Raw genomic sequence first — 6952 nt, 5'->3', positions numbered from 1 at the left:
GAGCTCAACTGGAATTCCATCACTTCCACTAGCTTTGTTCGTAGTGATGCTTTCTAAGGCCCACTTGACTTCACATTCCAGGATATCTGGCTCTAGGTGAGTGATCACACCATTGTGATTATCTGGGTCGTGAAGATCTTTTTTGTACAGTTCTTCTGTGTATTCTTGCCACCTCTTCTTAATATCTTCTGCTTCTGTTAGGTCCATACCATTTCGGTCCTTTATCAAGCCCATCTTTGCATGAAATATTCCCTCGGTATCTCTAATTTTCTTGAAGAGATCTCTAATCTTTCCCATTCTGTTGTTTTCCTCTATTTCTTTGCATTGATCGCTGAGGAAGACTTTATCTCTTCTTGCTATTCTTTGGAACTCTGCATTCAGATGCTTATATCTTTCCTTTGCTCCTTTGCTTTTCACTTCTCTTTTCACAGCTATTTGTAAGGCCTCTCTGGACAGCCATTTTGCTTTTCTGCATTTCTTTTCCATGGGGATGGTCTTGATCCCTGTCTCCTGTACAATGTCACGAATCTCATTCCATAGTTCATCAGGCACTCTATCTATCAGATCTAGTCCCTTAAATCTATTTCTCACTTCCACTGTATAATCATAAGGGATTTGATTTAGGTCATACCTGAATGGTCTAGTGGTTTTCCCTACTTTCTTCAATTTAAGTCTGAATTTGGCAATAAGGAGTTCATAAGACCAGGAGCCACAGTCAGCTCCTAGTCTTGTTTTTGTTGAGTGTATAGAGCTTCTCCATCTTTGGCTGCAAAGAATATAATCAATCTGATTTAGGTGTTGGCCATCTGGTGATGTCCATGTGTAGAGTCTTCTCTTGTGTTGTTGGAAGAGGGTGTTTGCTATGACCAGTGCATTTTCTTGGCAAAACTCTATTAGTCTTTGCCCTGCTTCATTCCATATTCCAAGGCCAAATTTGCCTATTACTCCAGGTGTTTCTTGACTTCCTACTTTTGCATTCCAGTCCCCTATAATGAAAAGGACATCTTTTTTGGATGTTAGTTCTAAAAGGTCTTGTAAGTCTTCATAGAACCGTTCTCCTCTCTCGGTAGAGAGGATTTTTTAAAATATTTATTTATTTATGGCTGTATGGGGTCTTAGTTGCAGTATGTGAACCCACATCCCCTGAATTGGAAGGCAGATTCTTTTTTTTAGCGCCACCCCTTTCTCCGGCCCCCTTTCCACACACGCCCACAGGGTCAGGGCTGAGCCGGAAGGCAGATTCTTAACCACTGGACCACCAAGGAAGTCTCTGTAGAAAGAACTGATTGAGATAGTTACAAAATTTATCCTGTTTTCTGACAGCATACTATCTAGTGAAAAATCCCTGCTTCCTTAGTGAGTGCATCCGTGTGTGCTCAGTCATGTCTGACTCTTTGCGACCTCATGGACTATAATCCGCCAGGCTCCTCTGTCCATGGGATTTCCCACGCAGGAATACTGGAGTGGGTTGTCATTTCCTCCTCCATGGAATCTTCCCGACCCAGGGATTGAACTCATGTCTTCTGCACTGGCAGGCTGATTCCACTGAGCCACCTGGGAAGCCCCTATTTTCTTAGGCCTGCCCCCAAATCGCCAAACCAAAGCCCACATACTGTCATAGGTTTTTGTTCTAACACTCTCTTTCTGAGATGTCCCACAGTTCCCTACTCTTCTGATGCAAAGAGTCATAAGCCCAAGGTGTTCAACTACAGGTGTGTTTCTGGGGGTCTATGGTTGGAGGACATTGATAACATTTCAGTGTTTCTTTTCTTCATTCTTAGCCTCTGAGCTCTACCTTAGGGATCTGGAGTCAGGCTCTGTGGGAGAAGATGATACAAAGGCAGGAAGTGATGTCAGAAGAGACAAAACAAGACATGCATTCACTCGACAGATATTTACTGGGCACCCACATAGGCCACACAGGGATCTCGGTGTGAAGGACAATAGACAAATAAAGCAAGATCCATGATTTTTAGGAAGCTTTCATCTGGGGGCTTGAGAGGTGAGAAAGACAGACTTCCCAGCTGGCTCAGTGGTAGAATCCGCCTGCCAATGTGGGAGCCACAGGAGACGCAGGTTCTATCTCTGGGTCCAGAAGATCCCCTGGAAAAGGAAATGGCAACCCACTCCATTATTCTTGCCAGGATAATCTCATGGACAGAGGAGCCTGGCGGGCTACAGTCCATGGGGTTGAAAAGAGTAGGACTCAATTGAGCAACTGAGCACACATAAGGTGGGAAAGACACCTAAACAGATCACTATGATCTATAGAGCTAAGTGCAGTGATTGAGGGAAGAATGCCCTGGGGGAGAAGAGGTGCATCGACCCTCCTGTGGTGAGGCAGGTACCAAGAAAGGCTTTCTGGGGAAGGGGATTCTTGAGGCCCTGGAGGTCGAGGACCATCTCATGAGAAGGGACAAGATGAGCAGGTCAGGGAGGTGACAAATAGCATGATGAGTGGGAATTTTACTTGCAACTGATCTCACTAGAATGGAAAGTAAGAAGCAGTGTCGGGTAGGGATTAGGCTGGAGGCACTTACAAACGGGTTTGGGCTTTACGCTTGCCCCAAAGAAGGCATCATGGAATGTCCATTGAATGTTCCGCAAGTCCTAACATGATGAGATTATGTTTTTAAACATCATTTGAAAGTCTGCAACTTACTTGATTTTGTCTGGTTTTGTGGGGTTTTTGTTTGTTTGTTTTTTCTGACTGAGTGGCATGTGGGATCTTAGTTCCTCAACCAGGGATCGAACCTGCAGCTCCTAAGCAACTTACTTAAAAAAGCATAAAATTATAAGATGTACTGATGGATGGATAAAGGGGAGGATAGATGGAAAAAGCACTTGATAAAGCAAGTAATGATAGAATCTAAGTGGTCGATATTTGAGTGGTCCCTATAAAATATTCTAACTCTTCTGTTTGAAAATGTTTGTAATAAACTTTGGAGAGGGGGTTATGTTGGCCTCTGTCCTGGAGGATGGATTGAGCAGGGTGAAGTCTAGAGGCAGGGAGACTTGACTGATGCATCTCCAAGCCAAGGAAGGACAAAGGACAAAGATTACCAGTAAACACAGGAATTTGAAGGGCAAGGAAGGCTCTTCCTTGATACTTCTGAGAAAGTATGGTCCTGTTGACACCTTGATTCCAGACATTCAGCGTCCAGAACAGTGAGAGAATAGTTTCTCTTGTTTTAATCCACCCAGTTTGAGGCAATTTGTTAGAGCAGACTTAGGAAATTAATACAGGAGTTGAGGATGTCGAGGTAGAAGGCACTACCATGGAAAGATTATTATTTATTATGCCATACTATCACATATTTTAACCATATTTTGCCTTTTCAATATGGCTTTGTGTTTGCTTTCTGTTAAAAGCCTGAGTTTGAGCATCAAGGCCAATACCTAATTCAAGAGGCTGTGAGGAACAAATGGAATACGGTGTATGAAACCATTTGATAAACTGTTAAACTCTGTAAAGAAGGTATTAGTACTGTTATCAGGATGTGGAGGAGCTGAAAACACCTTGAACTAGAGAACGGAAAGCTAGGCCTTGGCCTCAGTGACTGCTTCACTTTCCAAACATAGCACCGTGTGAGTGGCCAGGACCCAATTCAAGTTTGTCAGCTTCTGAAAGATTCAAAAGTGCTTCTCTCCAGACAGGACAGAAGAGGGACAGGTCACAGTTTAAGGTTAGGGACCAGGGGGGAAGACCTTCCCAGATTTAAACCATGTCACAATATGTCCCTTTATTCACTAAGAACTGTGCAAGAAGGGTGGGAGAGGGAAGCCAAGATGAGTAAGAGGCAGCTTCTGCCCTCAAGGACTTCACAGTCTACCGAAGTGAGTGCGATGGCTTAGGAGTGTGGACCTTCCTACAGGAAAAGCCAGGAACCCCGACTAGGGAAGGTGTCCTGGAGGAGGTGAGGTGAAGCTGCTCCACAACAGTTGAGTGGGGTTGCCAAGATACCAGTCCTTCCGGAGAAAGAAGCATTAGGAGACGGTTTCCACTTAGTGAATGCTATCAACCACCTCATTCCAGGATCTGTGCGAAGCGTCGGGAGAGGGAGAAAGTATGAAATCTGCATTCAGCCCTTGGGGAAGCTCTCCCATTCTTGTAAGGAAGCTAAATCTGCATACCAGAAAAGGCAACTTTGAGATAAAGAGAGTGACGTCAACCACTCGGACTCTGAATACCGGATATGGTGACTGTGAACTTTGCCCCGGGAAGATTTCTGCAGGAATGCAGGGGGTGAGGGGAGGGCAGGGGCGGGGATGTGGGTCCTGGTCACCTTGTCCCCTGTCGTCGCCTAACAGGCAGATGCTTCTGTAATCGACGGTGCCTTGAGGGCGACGCGGGAAACAGGATGGGGGAGCCGGGCTGGGGCTGACTGCGCGCTCCTGGAATCTGCGCTGCGGGAGTTGCCTCTCCCGGGCCGGACACCTGGATGCGCCCTGCCCCTGCGGAGACGCGCGCGCTGCCACACGGAGATCCGCGGGCGGCTCCCCATGCCTTTGTAATCCAGCCGTTTCCCAACTGGAACCGGTTGGCTGAAATGCCCGGGAAGCCCGCCCTATCCGACTACCCCGCTCTCCACCCGGTTGAAGGGAGTCGAAGAGGAAGAAACCTGTAATAATCTGGAACTCTGGCGCAAATCCTGAGTCTTGCTCTCCGTCATCTTGTCATCCTCTTGGCTTAGGTTTCCAAGCCTCTCGCCTCTTCCTTTTACGGGATCATCTTGGAAACAGGGGCAGTCCTTCTTTGAGTTTAACTTCCATCCCTCACGTGGCAACACTGTACAGAGGTCTTTGCTGCGCGCGATGCTGGTGGTGGTGGTGGTGTGGGGAGGTGGGTAGTTAGGAGGGTGCACCTGGTCCTGAGATTAATTTTGAGGAAATTAAGGAAGAAAAAAGGCAGACGATTTGCCTTTGAAAGGGAAACGACATCCTCTCATACTCCAGGTTAAGCCAGTCTTTCTAAAAATGAAAATCTTTTCACACCTTTGAAAGGATTTTGGGGTTCTGCATTAGATCCACTCCCAAATATTGACCACGGGAGGCCACACTTACAGGATGTCTTACATTTTTTGTGTCAACTTTTTTATTATGGAAAAATTAAAACACACATGAAGTGGAGAAATTAATATGATGAGCTCTTGTGTAACTATCACCCCCATGGACAATGACCAGCTCATGACCAACTTTGTTTCATCAACTGCCTCCCACTCATCCTCCCCCTCTCCCCAGTGTGTCATTTTTAAGCAAATTCCAGGTGTATCTTATTAATAAAACTTCAATATACCAAAACCTCACTTTAAAGAGTACAATTATCACAACTTAAAAGTGCACAATTCCTTAATATAAATGTACAGTCTGTTAAATTTTGTCTCATGTTTTAAAATTAGATTACAATTAATTCATTCAAACCTGGATGCAAACAAGTCCACCATAGCGTTTGCTTCATATCTCTTTCAATCTTTAAGTTTCCTTTTTCTTATCTCCCCCACCTGCACCCCAACCCCTTTTCTTCTGGAAATTTATCTGATGAAGATAACTGATTCTCTGTCCTGTGAATTTTCCCAAAGTGGGATTTGCCGACTGCATTTCTGTTAGCATTGTTAAAATGATTCTGATAGATGGGTTTTAGGTTCATCACTTTTGGCAAGTATACATCAAGTCATTACTTCCTATTGTATTACATTGGACAGCACATAATATTGGATTGTCTTTCTTTTTATGATGCTAGGGTTGATCAGTGGGTTCAAGTATTGTTGGAATGATTCATCATTGTAAGATTCCCCGTAAGCTTTTCACATATGTTTCTAGCACCCGTTGATTATTGCATCAGTCCTTTATTTCATTAGGCGTTAAAAGAATGATATTCTTCCACCTTGTCTTCATTTATTAGCTGGAATTTGTAATAAAGAACTGTCCCTCAACCATTTGGTGATCTTAGATATATTTGTACAAGAATGGTGGCATAAAAACTATGTCTTTATTTACCAGCGTTCAAGAAGAAGTAAAGGTTTCTGAAAGAAAAGTGAAAGTTGCACAGTCGTGTCTGACTCTTGGTAACCCCAGGCCAGAATACTGGAGTGGGTAAGCCTTTCCGTTCATCCAGAGGATCTTCCCAGCCCAGGGATTGAACCCAGGTCTCCCACATTGCAGGTGGATTCTTTACCAGCTGACCCACAAGGGAAGCCCAAAGGAGAATACTGTGAGTAGGATTTGAACCTGCCCGGGCAAACCCCATTGGATTTCGAGTCCAATGCCTTAACCACTCGACCATCACAGCTCAGTTTCTAGCATCTTCCAAAAGTGACCAGTGAGTTTTTAGTTGTCATGATGAACTGGTGGAATTTTTTTTTTTTTTTGCATAGTTGACATATATTAATCAATTGCAGATATTATCCTCCTTCATGCTTAAAAGTGTCCCATCTTTAACCAGACATGGCCCCAGTAGCTTTCTCACAATCTGATGTGACAAAGTGCTCCAGGATCATCTTGTATATTTCTTCTCCCAGACCTAGAATTAGCCAGTTCTTCAAGGAGCCATTTTCTTTTGGGCGGGAAATAATAAGATTTTCATCTGGGTATAAGCAAGGCTTGCTCAGTGCATCCAGTTAGGCTATTATTAATAATAATAGGGCTTCTTTGTGAAAGAAGCTAAGAAATGCATTTTATTATTTTTTTAAGGAAAATGCATCATGAGTTTATCACATGATTTTCCAATTCAAATTTGGGATCACTGTGCTTTTATTTCTCTTCTTTTATTTCATAATCATAAGAGAAAACTAATCTTTCAGGTTGAAAATCTTGGTTCCTGGTAATGTTAACATAATTGCTTATTTTCTTTATCTTATATATTTGGGTATATATGTACATGTACATAATACATGGGCTACCCATGTGGCTCAGTGGTAAAGAATCTGTCTGCTAATGCAGGAGATATAGGTTG

At 43.7% G+C, this 6952-nt stretch overlaps 1 non-coding gene across 1 annotated transcript; it reads right to left on the bottom strand.

Annotated features, from left to right (window-relative positions):
• Nucleotides 1-6207: 6207 nt before the first annotated feature.
• Nucleotides 6208-6289, bottom strand: TRNAS-CGA. The gene has a single exon. It is a non-coding gene; the product is annotated as a tRNA-Ser (tRNA).
• Nucleotides 6290-6952: the final 663 nt, after the last annotated feature.

This window comes from Bison bison, unplaced genomic scaffold (assembly GCF_000754665.1).
Source record: "Bison bison bison isolate TAMUID 2011002044 unplaced genomic scaffold, Bison_UMD1.0 scf7180017864260, whole genome shotgun sequence".
In the NCBI taxonomy this organism is placed as follows: domain Eukaryota; kingdom Metazoa; phylum Chordata; class Mammalia; order Artiodactyla; family Bovidae; genus Bison; species Bison bison.
This window is presented reverse-complemented; position numbering and strand designations above follow the sequence as displayed.